The sequence below is a fragment of the Oncorhynchus masou genome, unplaced genomic scaffold (assembly GCF_036934945.1).
Source record: "Oncorhynchus masou masou isolate Uvic2021 unplaced genomic scaffold, UVic_Omas_1.1 unplaced_scaffold_5797, whole genome shotgun sequence".
NCBI classification, from domain to species: domain Eukaryota; kingdom Metazoa; phylum Chordata; class Actinopteri; order Salmoniformes; family Salmonidae; genus Oncorhynchus; species Oncorhynchus masou.
In genome coordinates, this window is record NW_027012215.1 from 1,205 (window position 1) to 19,543 (window position 18,339).

The window sequence follows — 18,339 nt, forward strand, 5'->3', positions numbered from 1 at the left end:
CGGTCGGAGGCCAAGCAGTTGCCATACCAGGCAGTGATGTAACCAGTCAGGTGGTGCAGCTGCAGAACCTTTTGAGGATCTGAGGACCCATGCCAAATCTTTTCAGTCTCCTGAGGGGGAATAGGTTTTGTCATGCCCTGTTCACAACTGTCTTGGTGTGCTTTGACCATGTTAGTTTATTGGTGATGTGGATACCAAGGAACTTGAAGCTCTCAACCTGCTCCACTACAGCCCCGTCAATGAGATTGGGAGCATGCACTGTCCTCCTTTTCCTGTAGTCCACAATCACACGTCTTGATCACATTGAGGGAGAGGTTGTTATCCTGGCACCACACAGCCAGGTCTCTGACCTCCTCCCTTAATGCTGTCTCGTCGTTGTCGGTGATCAGACCTACCACTGTTGTGTCATCGGCAAACTTAATGATGGTGTTGGAGTCGTGCCTGGCCGTGCAGTCATGAGTGAACAGGGAGTACAGGGGGGGACTGAGCACACACCCCTGAGCGGCCCCGTGTTGAGGATCAGCGTGGCTGATGTTTTGTTCTCTACCTTTACCACCTGGGGGTGGCCTGTCAGGAAGTCCAGGATCCAGTTGCAGAGGGAAGTGTTTAGTCCCAGGGTCCTTAGCTTAGTGAAGAGCTTTGAGTGGTGTTGAACGTTGAGCTGCAGTCAATGAATAGCATTCTCACATAGGTGTTCCTTTTGTCCAGGTGGGAGAGGACAGTGTGGAGTGCAATAGAGATTGCATCATCTGTGGATCTGTTGGGGGGTATGCAAATTGGAGTGGGTCTAGGGTTCCTGGCATAATGGTGTTGATGTGAGCCATGGCCAACCTTTCAAAGCACTTCATAGCTACAGATGTGAGTGCTACGTGTCGGTTGTCATTTTGGTAGGTTACCTTAGTGCTCTCGGGCACAGGCACTATGGTGGTCGGCTTGAAACTAGTTGGTATTACAGACTCAGACAGGGAGAGGTTAAAAATGTCATTTAGTGAATGCTAGGAGTTCAGATCCTGATAATCTGTATGGCCTTGTGATTGTTGACCTGTTTAAAGGTCATTGGTTGCGGAGAGCTTGATCACACAGTCATCCGGAACAGCTGATGCTCTCATCATGCATGTTTCAGTGTTGCTTGCCTCGAAGTGAGCATAGAAGAAATTTAGCTCGTCTGGCAGGCTTGTGTCACTGGGCAGCTCTCAGCTGTGCTTCCCTTTGTCATCTGTAATTGTTTGCAAGCCGACGCTTGTCGGAGCCGGTGTAGTATGATTCAATCTTAGTCCACGCTGTTTGATGGTTCGTCGGAGGACATAGCGGGATTTCTAAGAAGCTTCCGGGTTAGAGTCCCGCTCCTTGAAAGCGGCAGCTCTACCCTTTAGCTCAGTGAGGATGTTGCCTGTAATCCATGGCTTCTGGTTGGGGTATGTACTTACAGTCACTATGGGGACGACATCATCGATGCACTTATTGATGAAGCTAGTGACTGATGTGGTGCCCTCCTCAATGCCATCGGAAGAACTGCGGAACATATCCCCAGCCTGTGATAGCGAAACTGTAGCATCTGCTTCATTTGACTACTTTTTTATTGACCAAGTCACTGGTGCTTCCTGATTTAGTTTTTGCTTGTAAGCCGGAATCAGGAGGATAGAATTATGTTCAGATTTGCCAAATGGAGGGTGAGGGAGAGCTTTGTACGCGTCTCTGTGTGTGTGGAGTAAAGGTGGTCTAGATCTTTTCCCCTCTGGTTGCACATTTGGTAAAACTGATTTAAGTTTCCCTGCATTAAAGTCCTTGGCCACTAGGTGTGTCACCTCGGGATGAGTGTCTTCCTGTTTGCTTATGGCCGTATACAGCTCATTGAGTGCGGTCTTAGTGCCAGCATCAGTCTGTGGTGGTATGTAGACAGCTACGAAAACGACAGATGAAAACTCTCTAGGTAGATAGCTTGGTCTACAGCTTATCATGAGATACTTTACCTCAGGCGAGTAGAACCTCGAGACTTCCTTAGATATCATTCACCAAATCAAATCAAATTTTATTTGTCACATACACATGGTTAGCAGATGTTAATGCGAGTGTAGTGAAATGCTTGTGCTTCTAGTTCCGACAATGCAGTAATAACCAACAAGTAATCTAACTAACAATTCCTAATCTACTGTCTTATACACAGTGTAAGGGGATAAAGAATATGTACATAAGGATATATGAGTGAGTGATGGTACAGAGCAGCATAGGCAAGATACAGTAGATGGTATCGAGTACAGTATATACATGTGAGATGAGTATGTAAACAAAGTGGCATAGTTAAAGTGGCTAGTGATACATGTATTACATAAGGATGCAGTCGATGATATAGAGTACAGTATATAGGTATGCATATGAGATGAATAATGTAGGGTAAGTAACATTATATAAGGTAGCATTGTTTAAAGTGGCTAGTGATATATTTACAACATTTCCCATCAATTCCCATTATTAAAGTGGCTGGAGTTGAGTCAGTGTCAGTGTGTTGGCAGCAGCCACTCAATGTTAGTGGTGGCTGTTTAACAGTCTGATGGCCTTGAGATAGAAGCTGTTTTTCAGTCTCTCGGCTGTTGTTTACAAATATACATAGACAGCCACCCCTTGTCTAACCAGAGGCTGCTGTTCTGTCATGCCGATAGAGTGTATAACCCGCCAGCTGTATGTTATTCATGTCGTCATCCAGCCACAACTCTGTGAAACATATGATTTGACAGTTTTTAATGTCCCGTTGGTAGGATATAGGTGCTTTTAGTTCGTCCAATTTATTACCCAGTGATTGCATGCTGGCCAATGGAACGGATGGCAAAGGCAGGTTAGCCACTTGTCAGTGGATCCTCACAAGGCACCCCATCTCTTTCCGCGATGGTGCTGTCCTCGTGCCTTATTGTTTAATCACTCTCCACGTTGCGTCATGTCAAGAACAGCCCTTAGCACCGTACCCCGTCATGCCTTACTGCTTATTCAGAGCAGTCAAATTAGTTCAATCATCCACTGATATAAAATTATCTGGGCAGTTTGATAAGGGCAAATTATCTTTTCTCTTACGACATAATCAAATTAGTTTATTTAAGTCTTGTCTTAGTTCGCAATAATTATTTTGATGTAAACCAAATTTTGCGTTACAAGTTACGTCGGTAATTACAAGTTACGATATTCCTTCTTTATTGGCTCGGTAAAATTATGGGATAATTGTTTATTGTATAAATGTGGCAACTCCTCTCTTCCCGTGGAAAAAAATGTTTATTTTTAGTCCTTTTGTGCTGGTTTTGTACGGTCAATGGGATACAAATGTTGTGGTCCTGGCAACCCTGCCTAAATCGGTGAACAGCGTAGTGGTGTGGAACCAACGTCTATCGAAGGGGTGTCGGATAAATAACTACACACGAAAATAACACAACTACTATACCTCAGTTTTGGTGGTAAACCATTTTAAGGTAAGGCATATTGTCTTTGAGTGTAAATGCAAACGTTTTCCACGCCGCGGGTATTTGTTTAGACAAAAGAACAGATATCTGGGTGTGATGTGATTTTAAATGGAAAGCATTGCCCCTTACGTTAGTTTCTCCGCTACCATTTAATTCTGATACAATCTACTGTAAACCTTTTGTCTGATGCATTGATGCATAATGTGGCCTCCATGTTGAAAATGTACTTATGTTGTAATGGTGGGTTTTCACGGCTCCATCGTTGTCAAAGCCGTGGTGAGGTTACATTAGGACATTGGTAGGGTAAACGTGATCCACTGCAGAAAATGGTGTCGACGCGAACAACCCTTTCATTCATTAAATTATATTAAATGTAGTTTTCTATGCCTATATACATTTGCAATGGTATTGTCAATGTGCATATAAATCGATACGAAAAATGAATGTATTCAATTAAATTATGCAGTAACATGAAGTGTAACCTAACCCCAGTGTTATTACTGGATGCATTACAGTGGCAGAAATATATTCGAAGCACTCCTAAAATTCTGACTGTTTCTTTCCTTTGTACAATTCTGTCAGTGCTTTCCTTCTGGGAATACCTGCTCTCACAGAATGGACACATGTAGGCAGCATGTTTCCCAAGTGATCATTAGTCCCAGGCCAGTCAGGAGGTAAGGCCCAGAGAGGTGCCCCAGTCAGGAGGTAAGGCCCAGAGAGGTGCCCCAGTCAGGAGGTAAGGCCCAGAGAGGTGCCCCAGTCAGGAGGTAAGGCCCAGAGAGGTGCCCCAGTCAGGAGGTAAGGCCCAGAGAGGTGCCCCAGTCAGGAGGTAAGGCCTAGAGAGGTGTCCCAGTCAGGAGGTAAGGCCTAGAGAGGTGTCCCAGTCAGGAGGTAAGGCCCAGAGAGGTGCCCCAGTCAGGAGGTAAGGCCCAGAGAGGTGCCCCAGTCAGGAGGTAAGGCCTAGAGAGGTGTCCCAGTCAGGAGGTAAGGCCTAGAGAGGTGTCCCAGTCAGGAGGTAAGGCCCAGAGAGGTGCCCCAGTCAGGAGGTAAGGCCCAGAGAGGTGCCCCAGTCAGGAGGTAAGGCCCAGAGAGGTGCCCCAGTCAGGAGGTAAGGCCCAGAGAGGTGTCCCAGTCAGGAGGTAAGGCCTAGAGAGGTGTCCCAGTCAGGAGGTAAGGCCCAGAGAGGTGTCCCAGTCAGGAGGTAAGGCCCAGAGAGGTGTCCCAGTCAGGAGGTAAGGCCTAGAGAGGTGTCCCAGTCAGGAGGTAAGGCCTAGAGAGGTGTCCCAGTCAGGAGGCAAGGCCTAGAGAGGTGTCCCAGTCAGGAGGTAAGGCCTAGAGAGGTGTCCCAGTCAGGAGGTAAGGCCTAGAGAGGTGTCCCAGTCAGGAGGTAAGGCCTAGAGAGGTGTCCCAGTCAGGAGGTAAGGCCTAGAGAGGTGTCCCAGTCAGGAGGTAAGGCCTAGAGAGGTGTCCCAGTCAGGAGGTAAGGCCTAGAGAGGTGTCCCAGTCAGGAGGTAAGGCCTAGAGAGGTGTCCCAGCCCCAGTCAGGAGGTAAGGCCTAGAGAGGTGTCTTTCCCCTTAGTCAGTCAGTATGGCCCAGGCGGAGGCCCAGCCCAGTGGGGATAACAGCCCCCAGCTCATCTCCCTCCAGTCGGAGAGGTCAGAGGCATCAGGGAACCACGCAGAAGTGGGCTCCGCCAACCGGAGGAAGAGGAGGAGGAAGGAGCCCAGACCTGAGTCCATCATTGTGTATCGCTCAGACAATGAGAGGGGGCCCGGGGAGGAGCAGGTGGGAGAGGAGGGAGGTGCTGAGAGGAGCACCGAGGAGGGGGCCAAGTTCCTCAACACACCCACCGGCGAAGGTGAGACATCAGTGGTATGGTACGACAGGGGTATCGTTGGGTTGTTTCCATAACATAGCAGATATCTGACATGCTGTTCCCACTACAATATGTTTAGCTGCCTCTTTCGTCTGATAGCAAGCCCACTTCTATGCAAAGAATAATCATTCTGAAATGTATTTGGTGAACTGTGCTGTGTATGTTTTTGTATTCTGTCTCACTAGTGTCATCATGTTGTTGTTGTTGTTGTTTGTCTCCAGGAGGCTGGAGCTTACTAGTGTCATGTTGTTGTTTATCTCCAGGAGGCTGAAGCTTACGAGTGTTATGTTGTTGTTGTTGTTGTTTATCTCCAGGAGGCTGGAGCTTACTAGTGTCATGTTGTTGTTTTTGTTTATCTCCAGGAGGCTGGAGCTTACTAGTGTCATCATGTTGTTGTTGTTGTTGTTTGTCTCCAGGAGGCAGGAGCTTACTAATGTCATAATGTTGTTGTTGTTTGTCTCCAGGAGGCTGGAGCTTACTAGTGTCATAATGTTGTTGTTATTGTTGCTGTTTGTCTCCAGGAGGTTGGAGCTTACTAGTGTCATAATATTTTGTTGTTTACCTCCAGGAGGCTGGAGCTTACTAGTGTCATCATGTTATTGTTGTTGTTTTATCTCCAGGAGGCTGGAGCTTACTAGTGTCATCATGTTGTTGTTGTTGTTTGTCTCCAGGAGGCTGGAGCTTACTAGTGTCATAATGTTGTTTTTACTGTTGCTGTTTGTCTCCAGGAGGTTGGAGCTTTCTAGTGTCATAATGTTGTTGTTGTTTATCTCCAGGAGGCTGGAGCTTACTAGTGTCATCATGTTGTTGTTCTTGTTTATCTCCAGGAGGCTGGAGCTTACTAGTGTCATCATGTTGTTGTTGTTTACCTCCAGGAGGCTGGAGCTTACTAGTGTCATCATGTTGTTGTTGTTTATCTCCAGGAGGTTGGAGCTTACTAGTGTCATCATGTTGTTGTTGTTTGTCTCCAGGAGGTTGGAGCTTACTAGTGTCATCATGTTGTTGTTGTTTGTCTCCAGGAGGTTGGAGCTTACTAGTGTCATCATGTTGTTGTTGTTTACCTCCAGGAGGCTGGAGCTTACTAGTGTCATAATGTTGTTGTTGTTTATCTCTAGGAGGCTGGAGCTTACTAGTGTCATCATGTTGTTGTTGTTGTTTATCTCCAGGAGGTTGGAGCTTACTAGTGTCATCATGTTGTTGTTGTTTACCTCCAGGAGGCTGGAGCTTACTAGTGTCATAATGGTGTTGTTGTTTACCTCCAGGAGGCTGGAGCTTACTAGTGTCATAATGTTGTTGTTTGTCTCCAGGAGGTTGAAGCTTACTAGTGTCATCATGTTATTGTTTGTTTCCAGGAGGTTGGAACTTACTAGTGTCATCATGTTGTTGTTGTTTGACTCCAGGAGGTTGGAGCTTACTAGTGTCATCATGTTGTTGTTGTTTGTCTCCAGGAGGTTGGAGCTTACTAATGTCATCATGTTGTTGTTTGTCTCCAGGAGGTTGGAACTTACTAGTGTCATCATGTTGTTGTTTACCTCCAGGAGGCTGGAGCTTACTAGTGTCATCATGTTGTTGTTTACCTCCAGGAGGTTGGAGCTTACTAGTGTCATCATGTTGTTGTTGTTTACCTCCAGGAGGCTGGAGCTTACTAGTGTCATCATGTTGTTTTTTGTCTTCAGGAGGCTGGAGCTTACTAGTGTCATCATGTTGTTGTTGTTTACCTCCAGGAGGCTGGAGCTTACTAGTCTCATAATGTTGTTGTTGTTTATCTCCAGGAGGCTGGAGCTTACTAGTGTCATAATGTTGTTTTTTGTCTCCAGGAGGCTGGAGCTTACTAGTGTCATCATGTTGTTGTTGTTGTTTGTCTCCAGGAGGCTGGAGCTTACTAGTGTCATCATGTTGTTGTTGTTGTTTGTCTCCAGGAGGCTGGAGCTTACTAGTGTCATAATGTTGTTTTTTGTCTTCAGGAGGCTGGAGCTTACTAGTGTCATCATGTTGTTGTTGTTACCTCCAGGAGGCTGGAGCTTACTAGTGTCATCATGTTGTTGTTTACCTCCAGGAGGTTGGAGCTTACTAGTGTCATCATGTTGTTGTTGTTTACCTCCAGGAGGCTGGAGCTTACTAGTGTCATCATGTTGTTTTTTGTCTTCAGGAGGCTGGAGCTTACTAGTGTCATCATGTTGTTGTTGTTTACCTCCAGGAGGCTGGAGCTTACTAGTGTCATAATGTTGTTGTTGTTTATCTCCAGGAGGCTGGAGCTTACTAGTGTCATAATGTTGTTTTTTGTCTCCAGGAGGCTGGAGCTTACTAGTGTCATCATGTTGTTGTTGTTGTTGTTTGTCTCCAGGAGGTTGAAGCTTACTAGTGTCATCATGTTGTTGTTTATCTCCAGGAGGCTGGAGCTTACTAGTGTCATCATGTTGTTGTTGTTTGTCTCCAGGAGGCTGGAGCTTACTAGTGTCATAATGTTGTTGTTGTTTGTCTCCAGGAGGTTGAAGCTTACTAGTCTCATCATGTTGTTGTTGTTTGACTCCAGGAGGTTGGAGCTTACTAGTGTCATCATGTTGTTGTTGTTTGTCTCCAGGAGGCTGGAGCTTACTAGTGTCATGTTGTTGTTTTTGTTTATCTCAGGAGGCTGGAGCTTACTAGTGTCATCATGTTGTTGTTGTTGTTGTTTGTCTCCAGGAGGCAGGAGCTTACTAATGTCATAATGTTGTTGTTGTTTGTCTCCAGGAGGCTGGAGCTTACTAGTGTCATAATGTTGTTGTTATTGTTGCTGTTTGTCTCCAGGAGGTTGGAGCTTACTAGTGTCATAATATTTTGTTGTTTACCTCCAGGAGGCTGGAGCTTACTAGTGTCATCATGTTATTGTTGTTGTTTTATCTCCAGGAGGCTGGAGCTTACTAGTGTCATCATGTTGTTGTTGTTGTTTGTCTCCAGGAGGCTGGAGCTTACTAGTGTCATAATGTTGTTTTTACTGTTGCTGTTTGTCTCCAGGAGGTTGGAGCTTTCTAGTGTCATAATGTTGTTGTTGTTTATCTCCAGGAGGCTGGAGCTTACTAGTGTCATCATGTTGTTGTTCTTGTTTATCTCCAGGAGGCTGGAGCTTACTAGTGTCATCATGTTGTTGTTGTTTACCTCCAGGAGGCTGGAGCTTACTAGTGTCATCATGTTGTTGTTGTTTATCTCCAGGAGGTTGGAGCTTACTAGTGTCATCATGTTGTTGTTGTTTGTCTCCAGGAGGTTGGAGCTTACTAGTGTCATCATGTTGTTGTTGTTTGTCTCCAGGAGGTTGGAGCTTACTAGTGTCATCATGTTGTTGTTGTTTACCTCCAGGAGGCTGGAGCTTACTAGTGTCATAATGTTGTTGTTGTTTATCTCTAGGAGGCTGGAGCTTACTAGTGTCATCATGTTGTTGTTGTTGTTTATCTCCAGGAGGTTGGAGCTTACTAGTGTCATCATGTTGTTGTTGTTTACCTCCAGGAGGCTGGAGCTTACTAGTGTCATAATGGTGTTGTTGTTTACCTCCAGGAGGCTGGAGCTTACTAGTGTCATAATGTTGTTGTTTGTCTCCAGGAGGTTGAAGCTTACTAGTGTCATCATGTTATTGTTTGTTTCCAGGAGGTTGGAACTTACTAGTGTCATCATGTTGTTGTTGTTTGACTCCAGGAGGTTGGAGCTTACTAGTGTCATCATGTTGTTGTTGTTTGTCTCAGGAGGTTGGAGCTTACTAATGTCATCATGTTGTTGTTTGTCTCAGGAGGTTGGAACTTACTAGTGTCATCATGTTGTTGTTGTTTACCTCCAGGAGGCTGGAGCTTACTAGTGTCATCATGTTGTTGTTTACCTCCAGGAGGTTGGAGCTTACTAGTGTCATCATGTTGTTGTTGTTTACCTCCAGGAGGCTGGAGCTTACTAGTGTCATCATGTTGTTTTTTGTCTTCAGGAGGCTGGAGCTTACTAGTGTCATCATGTTGTTGTTGTTTACCTCCAGGAGGCTGGAGCTTACTAGTCTCATAATGTTGTTGTTGTTTATCTCCAGGAGGCTGGAGCTTACTAGTGTCATAATGTTGTTTTTGTCTCCAGGAGGCTGGAGCTTACTAGTGTCATCATGTTGTTGTTGTTGTTTGTCTCCAGGAGGCTGGAGCTTACTAGTGTCATCATGTTGTTGTTGTTGTTTGTCTCCAGGAGGCTGGAGCTTACTAGTGTCATAATGTTGTTTTTTGTCTTCAGGAGGCTGGAGCTTACTAGTGTCATCATGTTGTTGTTGTTACCTCCAGGAGGCTGGAGCTTACTAGTGTCATCATGTTGTTGTTTACCTCCAGGAGGTTGGAGCTTACTAGTGTCATCATGTTGTTGTTGTTTACCTCCAGGAGGCTGGAGCTTACTAGTGTCATCATGTTGTTTTTTGTCTTCAGGAGGCTGGAGCTTACTAGTGTCATCATGTTGTTGTTGTTTACCTCCAGGAGGCTGGAGCTTACTAGTGTCATAATGTTGTTGTTGTTTATCTCCAGGAGGCTGGAGCTTACTAGTGTCATAATGTTGTTTTTTGTCTCCAGGAGGCTGGAGCTTACTAGTGTCATCATGTTGTTGTTGTTGTTGTTTGTCTCCAGGAGGTTGAAGCTTACTAGTGTCATCATGTTGTTGTTTATCTCCAGGAGGCTGGAGCTTACTAGTGTCATCATGTTGTTGTTGTTTGTCTCCAGGAGGCTGGAGCTTACTAGTGTCATAATGTTGTTGTTGTTTGTCTCCAGGAGGTTGAAGCTTACTAGTCTCATCATGTTGTTGTTGTTTGACTCCAGGAGGTTGGAGCTTACTAGTGTCATCATGTTGTTGTTGTTTGTCTCCAGGAGGCTGGAGCTTACTAGTGTCATGTTGTTGTTTTTGTTTATCTCCAGGAGGCTGGAGCTTACTAGTGTCATCATGTTGTTGTTGTTGTTGTTTGTCTCCAGGAGGCAGGAGCTTACTAATGTCATAATGTTGTTGTTGTTTGTCTCCAGGAGGCTGGAGCTTACTAGTGTCATAATGTTGTTGTTATTGTTGCTGTTTGTCTCCAGGAGGTTGGAGCTTACTAGTGTCATAATATTTTGTTGTTTACCTCCAGGAGGCTGGAGCTTACTAGTGTCATCATGTTATTGTTGTTGTTTTATCTCCAGGAGGCTGGAGCTTACTAGTGTCATCATGTTGTTGTTGTTGTTTGTCTCCAGGAGGCTGGAGCTTACTAGTGTCATAATGTTGTTTTTACTGTTGCTGTTTGTCTCCAGGAGGTTGGAGCTTTCTAGTGTCATAATGTTGTTGTTGTTTATCTCCAGGAGGCTGGAGCTTACTAGTGTCATCATGTTGTTGTTCTTGTTTATCTCCAGGAGGCTGGAGCTTACTAGTGTCATCATGTTGTTGTTGTTTACCTCCAGGAGGCTGGAGCTTACTAGTGTCATCATGTTGTTGTTGTTTATCTCCAGGAGGTTGGAGCTTACTAGTGTCATCATGTTGTTGTTGTTTGTCTCCAGGAGGTTGGAGCTTACTAGTGTCATCATGTTGTTGTTGTTTGTCTCCAGGAGGTTGGAGCTTACTAGTGTCATCATGTTGTTGTTGTTTACCTCCAGGAGGCTGGAGCTTACTAGTGTCATAATGTTGTTGTTGTTTATCTCTAGGAGGCTGGAGCTTACTAGTGTCATCATGTTGTTGTTGTTGTTTATCTCCAGGAGGTTGGAGCTTACTAGTGTCATCATGTTGTTGTTGTTTACCTCCAGGAGGCTGGAGCTTACTAGTGTCATAATGGTGTTGTTGTTTACCTCCAGGAGGCTGGAGCTTACTAGTGTCATAATGTTGTTGTTTGTCTCCAGGAGGTTGAAGCTTACTAGTGTCATCATGTTATTGTTTGTTTCCAGGAGGTTGGAACTTACTAGTGTCATCATGTTGTTGTTGTTTGACTCCAGGAGGTTGGAGCTTACTAGTGTCATCATGTTGTTGTTGTTTGTCTCCAGGAGGTTGGAGCTTACTAATGTCATCATGTTGTTGTTTGTCTCCAGGAGGTTGGAACTTACTAGTGTCATCATGTTGTTGTTGTTTACCTCCAGGAGGCTGGAGCTTACTAGTGTCATCATGTTGTTGTTTACCTCCAGGAGGTTGGAGCTTACTAGTGTCATCATGTTGTTGTTGTTTACCTCCAGGAGGCTGGAGCTTACTAGTGTCATCATGTTGTTTTTTGTCTTCAGGAGGCTGGAGCTTACTAGTGTCATCATGTTGTTGTTGTTTACCTCCAGGAGGCTGGAGCTTACTAGTCTCATAATGTTGTTGTTGTTTATCTCCAGGAGGCTGGAGCTTACTAGTGTCATAATGTTGTTTTTGTCTCCAGGAGGCTGGAGCTTACTAGTGTCATCATGTTGTTGTTGTTGTTTGTCTCCAGGAGGCTGGAGCTTACTAGTGTCATCATGTTGTTGTTGTTGTTTGTCTCCAGGAGGCTGGAGCTTACTAGTGTCATAATGTTGTTTTTTGTCTTCAGGAGGCTGGAGCTTACTAGTGTCATCATGTTGTTGTTGTTACCTCCAGGAGGCTGGAGCTTACTAGTGTCATCATGTTGTTGTTTACCTCCAGGAGGTTGGAGCTTACTAGTGTCATCATGTTGTTGTTGTTTACCTCCAGGAGGCTGGAGCTTACTAGTGTCATCATGTTGTTTTTTGTCTTCAGGAGGCTGGAGCTTACTAGTGTCATCATGTTGTTGTTGTTTACCTCCAGGAGGCTGGAGCTTACTAGTGTCATAATGTTGTTGTTGTTTATCTCCAGGAGGCTGGAGCTTACTAGTGTCATAATGTTGTTTTTTGTCTCCAGGAGGCTGGAGCTTACTAGTGTCATCATGTTGTTGTTGTTGTTGTTTGTCTCCAGGAGGTTGAAGCTTACTAGTGTCATCATGTTGTTGTTTATCTCCAGGAGGCTGGAGCTTACTAGTGTCATCATGTTGTTGTTGTTTGTCTCCAGGAGGCTGGAGCTTACTAGTGTCATAATGTTGTTGTTGTTTGTCTCCAGGAGGTTGAAGCTTACTAGTCTCATCATGTTGTTGTTGTTTGACTCCAGGAGGTTGGAGCTTACTAGTGTCATCATGTTGTTGTTGTTTGTCTCCAGGAGGCTGGAGCTTACTAGTGTCATCATGTTGTTGTTTGTCTCCAAGAGGTTGGAACTTACTAGTGTCATCATGTTGTTGTTTGTCTCCAGGAGGTTGAAGCTTACTAGTGTCATCATGTTGTTGTTTATCTCCAGGAGGCTGGAGCTTACTAGTGTCATCATGTTGTTGTTGTTTGTCTCCAGGAGGCTGGAGCTTACTAGTGTCATAATGTTGTTGTTGTTTGTCTCCAGGAGGTTGAAGCTTACTAGTCTCATCATGTTGTTGTTGTTTGACTCAGGAGGTTGGAGCTTACTAGTGTCATCATGTTGTTGTTGTTTGTCTCCAGGAGGCTGGAGCTTACTAGTGTCATCATGTTGTTGTTTGTCTCCAAGAGGTTGGAACTTACTAGTGTCATCATGTTGTTGTTGTTTGTCTCAGGAGGTTCGAACTTACTAGTGTCATCATGTTGTTGTTGTTTACCTCCAGGAGGCTGGAGCTTACTAGTGTCATCATGTTGTTGTTGTTTATCTCCAGGAGGTTGGAGCTTACTAGTGTGATCATGTTGTTGTTGTTTGTCTCCAGCAGGTTCGAGCTTACTAGTGTCATCATGTTGTTGTTGTTTACCTCCAGGAGGCTGGAGCTTACTAGTGTCATAATGTTGTTGTTGTTTATCTCCAGGAGGCTGGAGCTTACTAGTGTCATAATGTTGTTGTTGTTTATCTCCAGGAGGTTGAAGCTTACTAGTGTCATCATGTTGTTGTTTGACTCCAGGAGGTTGGAGCTTACTAGTGTCATAATGTTGTTGTTGTTGTTTATCTCCAGGAGGCTGGAGCTTACTAGTGTCATAATGTTGTTGTTGTTTATCTCCAGGAGGTTGAAGCTTACTAGTGTCATCATGTTGTTGTTTGACTCCAGGAGGTTGGAGCTTACTAGTGTCATAATGTTGTTGTTGTTGTTTACCTCCAGGAGGCTGGAGCTTACTAGTGTCATAATGTTGTTGTTGTTTATCTCCAGGAGGTTGGAGCTTACTAGTGTCATAATGTTGTTGTTGTTGTTGTTGTTTGTCTCCAGGAGGCTGGAGCTTACTAGTGTCATCATGTTGTTGTTTGACTCCAGGAGGTTGGAGCTTACTAGTGTCATAATGTTGTTGTTGTTGTTTATCTCCAGGAGGCTGGAGCTTACTAGTGTCATGTTGTTGTTGTTTATCTCCAGGAGGCTGGAGCTTACTAGTGTCATAATGTTGTTGTTGTTGTTTTTATCTCCAGGAGGCTGGAACGACAGGAGCATGCCCCCAGACAGCCGTTATGTGACCTTGACCGGCACCATCACCAGGGGGAAGAAGAAGGGTCAGGTGGTAGACATCCACGTTACTCTAACAGAGAGAAACTCCGGGACATGGCCCTCTCTAAAGAACGTCTGGACGCTGAGTGTGAGAGGGGCCAGGGCTCCAAGTGTTCCTGTGGCTTGGGGTTCTTTCAGGGCCCCCATGTGATCCTCTGGAGCCTATTGTGTGCTCCTCTGGTGTTCCTTATCGCCTTCATCACGTCGTTTTACTATGGCACGCTCACCTGGTACAACGTGTTCCTGGTCTACAACGAGGAGAGAACATTCTGGCACAAGATTACCATCTGCCCCTTCCTCATCATCTTCTACCCCATGCTGATCATGCCCATGGCCCTGTCCCTGGCTCTGTACTCCACCCTGGCGCAGGTGTCCTGGGTCTTTAGTGAGTGGTGGCTGTCTGTCCGCGACCTGGAGAAGGGGTTTTGTGGCTGGGCCTGTGGGAAGCTGGGGCTGGAGGACTGTTCTCCATACAGTATCGTGGAGCTGCTGGACTCTGACAACTTCTCAGGGAGCATGCAAGGGAGTAACAAGGCCCCCGGCGAGGATGCTCAGACGTCCTCTGTGTGAGACTGGGTTGTTTTCACGAGGAAGCAAACGGGTCGAAACAGGTTAGAACTACCTGAACTTATCCGTTAATAAGAAACACTTTTTGCAATGGTGTACCCACTAATGAATATAACCCTGGACTGGCATCATGGACACAACACACAAACTGGCATAGTTGTCATACTTTCACGTTTTTCGATACCATCAAAAAAGCCGGTTATTGTTTTAGCTTACACTTCTTACTAATTTATATAACCTCGCATTCTTGTTATTGAAGTGAACTCTGTGTTTACTGGGCCAATCACCATGTTGTTATGTTTAAAATGGTCTTATTTATTTGAATATTTCAACCACTAGCTAGTTTAGTTGTAAGTGTTGTCAATGGATGTTTTGTATCATAGGACTGGCTATTAAAATATGTTTAAATTAAATAAACTGCAACATGAGGGTCGCTACAATACTGCCTGAGGTTTACTGTATACGTCATGGAGGATCAAACACAAGACCTATCTATCAAACATATTGATAGATTTCTGTTGAAAAACTGTTGCACTGAAATCCTCGACAGGACAGGCAGGAAGTTACCTTTTATATCTAATGTACTGTACCCGCATGAAGTAATACTTGACCTTTCTCTCTTTTGGGTTGAAGAGATTACATTTTTAACTGTGGCAGGGTGGAAGCAACTCTGGGGCGTTCATTCAGCAGACAAGAATGTAGAATTAAGATTTGAAGGATCTAAAAGGATTTTGGTCAGTACCTCTGTTCTCTATATAAAGGTTCACCTGTGTGTGTTGTTCACTCACTCTTCACATCATGTTTGTTGCTCACCATGAGGTAAAATGTATGGAAATAAAACCTGAATCATTTTCACAGTTCAACAGTGGGGTCATTTTGTCACGTTTTATCGTTCTATCTTTATGATGATTAGGTACCTCTACATGACCAAAAGTTTGTGGACTCCGGCTCGTTTAACATCTCATGGACCCCTGCTCGTTTAACATCTCATGGACCCCTGCTCGTTTAACATCTCATGGACCCCTGCTCGTTTAACATCTCATGGACCCCTGCTCGTTTAACATCTCATGGACCCCTGCTCGTTTAACATCTCATGGACCCCTGCTCGTTTAACATCTCATGGACCCCTGCTCGTTTAACATCTCATGGACCCCTGCTCGTTTAACATCTCATGGACCCCTGCTCGTTTAACATCTCATGGACCCCTGCTCGTTTAACATCCCATGGACCCCTGCTTGTTTAACCTATCATTCCATATAAATTACAATACTAAAAGTATATTACAAGGCTAAAAGTATGTGGACACCTGTTCGTTTAACATCTCATTCCAAAATTATGGGTATTAATATGGAGTTGGTCCCTCCTTTGCTGCTATAACAGTCTCCACTCTTCTGGGAATGCTTTCCACTAGATGTAGGAACATTGCTGCTATAACAGCCTCCACTCTTCTGGGAAGGCTTTCCACTAGATGTAGGAACATTGCTGCTATAACAGCCTCCACTCTTCTGGGAAGGCTTTCCACTAGATGTAGGAACATTGCTGCTATAACAGCCTCCACTCTTCTGGGAAGGCTTTCTACTAGATGTTGGAACTATGCTGCTATAACAGCCTCCACTCTTCTGGGAAGGCTTTCTACTAGATGTTGGAACTATGCTGCTATAACAGCCTCCACTCTTCTGGGAAGGCTTTCCACTAGATGTTGGAACTATGCTGCTATAACAACCTCCACTCTTCTGGGAAGACTTTCCACTAGATGTTGGAACATTGCTGCTACAACAGCCTCCACTCTTCTGGGAAGGCTTTCCACTAGATGTAGGAACATTTCTGCTATAACAGCCTCCACTCTTCTGGGAAGGCTTTCCACTCGATGTTGGAACATTGCTGCTGCAACAGCCTCCACTCTTCTGGGAAGACTTTCCACTAGATGTTGGAACATTGCTGCTACAACAGCCTCCACTCTTCTGGGAAGGCTTTCCACTAGATGTTGGAACATTGCTGCTACAACAGCCTCCACTCTTCTGTGAAGGCTTTCCACTAGATGTTGGAACATTGCTGCTATAACAGCCTCCACTCTTCTGGGAAGGCTTTCCACTAGATGTTGGAACATTGCTGCTACAACAGCCTCCACTCTTCTGGGAAGGCTTTCCACTAGATGTAGGAACATTGCTGCTATAACAGCCTCCACTCTTCTGGGAAGGCTTTCCACTCGATGTTGGAACATTGCTGCTGCAACAGCCTCCACTCTTCTGGGAAGGCTTTCCACTAGATGTTGGAACATTGCTGCTACAACAGCCTCCACTCTTCTGGGAAGGCTTTCCACTAGATGTAGGAACATTGCTGCTATAACAGCCTCCACTCTTCTGGGAAGGCTTTCCACTCGATGTTGGAACATTGCTGCTGCAACAGCCTCCACTCTTCTGGGAAGGCTTTCCACTAGATGAAGGAACGTTGCTGCAGAGACTTGCTTCCGTTCTGCCATGAGCATTAGTGAGGTCGGGCACTGATGTTGGGAGATTAGGCCCGGCTCGCAGTCTGCGCTCCAATTCATCCCAGAGGTGTTCTATTCGGTTGAGGTCAGGGCTCTGTGCAGGCGAGTCAAGTTCTTCCACACCGATCTCGACAAACCATTTCTATATGGACCTTGCCTTGTGCACTGGGGCATTGTCATGCTGAAACCTCCCCCAAAGTTGGAAGCACAGAATCATCTAGAATGTCATTGTATGCTGTCACTTTAAGATTTCCCTTCATTGGAACTAAGGGGCCCGAACCATGAAAAACAGCCCCAGACCATTTTCCCTCCTCCACCAAACTTTACAGTTGGCATTATACATTGGTGCAGGTAGCGTTCTCTGGCATCTGCCAAACCCCGATTCGTCCGTCGGACTGCCTGATGGTGAAGCGTGATTCATCACTTAGGATAAAGCGTTTCCACTGCTCCAGAGTCCAATGGCGATGAGCTTTACGCCACTCCAGCCGACGCTTGGCATTGCGAATGGTGATCTTAGGCTTGTGTGCGGCTGCTTGACCATGGAATACCATTTGGTTAACTCTTGAGCTTCCTCGGGTCTACACCGAACTAGGTAAATCCACTTTTTAGTTTTAAAGCAACTCATTGCTAGAACCAACTACAAAATGCATTACAATTGGATGTTCTGGTGCGGCTAGGCAATTTAAATATTGATTGAGGACCTTCTTATTGAGGAATGTAATAGTTTTTCTTGAATAGTTGTGTTGTTATTTGACTGGTTTTATATTGATTTAGGTTATGTCTTATGTACAGTATATGCACGGTATATGGTCTATGCAGGGGTGGCAGGTAGCCTAGTGGTCAGAGTGTTGGACTAGTAACCGAAAGGTTGCCGGATCAATCCCCGAGCTGACAAGGTAAAATCTGTCATTTTGCCCCCGAACAGGGCAGTTAACCCACTAACGAGGCTATATACAGGTGGTACCAATGCTGAGTCGAGGTAAAGTGACTGCATAAATAACAAACAGCGAGTACCAGCATTGTAAAAGCGGGGGCGGGGTATCAATGCAAATAGTCCGGTGGGCGTTTGATTAATTGTTCAGCAGTCTTATGGCTTGGGTGTGTAAGAGCCTTCTTCACCTAGACCGGCGCTCCGGTACCTTTTACGTCCTCCATTTCCTGTAGTCCACGATCAGCTCCTTTGTCTTGCTCACGTTTGTCTTGCTCACCACACTGCCAGGTCTCTGACCCCCTCCCTATAGGCGTGTTAGGTGTCAGGTGTGTTATCAGTGGTAGGACAGTCATAAATATGGCTAAACCCTGCCAATTTCTAAAATGTCTCTTTTTAAAATCTGATTTTAAACCTAACCTTAACCACACTGCTAACGTTATGTCTTACCCTAACCTTTAAATTACAACCAAAAAGCTCATTTTTGTTTACATTACATTTTACAATATTTTGATACCCCATTATAGACAAAATATTGACCATCTTCGTGGTCAATATTTGTGGATATATCATTTTTTCCAACATAATCATGGCGCCTT

At 45.0% G+C, this 18,339-nt stretch overlaps 1 pseudogene; it reads left to right on the top strand.

The window, feature by feature from the left end:
* Positions 1-3,347: 3,347 nt before the first annotated feature.
* LOC135536227 (transmembrane protein 169-like) lies at positions 3,348-15,187 on the top strand (annotated as a pseudogene).
* Positions 15,188-18,339: the final 3,152 nt, after the last annotated feature.